Here is a 1070-nt window from a genome sequence, read left to right on the forward strand (position 1 = left end):
CGGTGGCGGCTGCGTCCTAGACAGAGCTATCCACGCATGCCTTGCCGAGCGAGATGGCTTCAAAGATGGCTTCGTGATGGCCTTTCAGGCACAGGCAGAAATCACTGGAGGGGGGATAGACACACAAAACTCGCTCGGGAAGCAATTTATCGGCACTCTTGCTAGAAAATTCGTGTCTCTAAAACGGCGAAAGATATTCTCGTGCGGTTTGCGGTGGCGGCTGCGTCCTAGACAGAGCTATCCACGCATGCCTTGCCGAACGAGATGGCTTCAAAGATGGCTTCGTGATGGCCGCCCAGGCACAGGCAGAAATCACTGGAGGGGGGGGATGGATAGACACACAAAACTCGCTCGGTATGCAATTTATCGGCACACTTGCTAGAAATTCGCCTCTCTAAAACGGCGAAAGATATTCTCGTGCGGTTTGCGGTGGCGGCTGCGTCCTAGACAGAGCGTATCCACGCATGCCTTGCCGAACGAGATTGGCTTCAAGGATGGCTTCGTGATGGCCGTTCAGGCACAGGCAGAAATCACTGGAGGGGGGGATAGACACACAAAACTCGATCGGGAAGCAATTTATCGGCACACTTGCTAGAAAAATCGTGTCTCTGAAACGGCGAAAGATATTCTCGTGCGGTTTGCGGTGGCGGCTGCGTCCTAAGCAGAGCTATCCACGCATGCCTTGCCGAACGAGATGGCTTCAAAGATGGCTTCGTGATGGCCGTTCAGGCACAGGCAGAAATCACTGGAGGGGGGATAGACACACAAAACTCGCTCGGGAAGCAATTTATCGGCACACTTGCTAGAAATTCGTGTCTCTGAAACGGCGAAAGATATTCTCGTGCGGTTTGCGGTGGCGGCTGCGTCCTAGACAGAGCTGTCCACGCATGCCATGCGGAGAGAAAGAAGGAAAAAAAAAATTGAAAAAAAATGGAAGAAAATGACAATCGTGGCCAAAGAGAAACGTATTTTAACCGGCCACGGTTGTCATTTTCTTCAAGGTTAAAAAAAAAAAAAAAAAAAATACTAAGTCAACTTTTTCACCAGTTCTCACCCACCAGTTTCTGACA

The sequence above is a fragment of the Sinohyriopsis cumingii genome, unplaced genomic scaffold, assembly GCF_028554795.1.
Source record: "Sinohyriopsis cumingii isolate HCF-2022 unplaced genomic scaffold, ASM2855479v2 utg005092l, whole genome shotgun sequence".
Classification (NCBI taxonomy): domain Eukaryota; kingdom Metazoa; phylum Mollusca; class Bivalvia; order Unionida; family Unionidae; genus Sinohyriopsis; species Sinohyriopsis cumingii.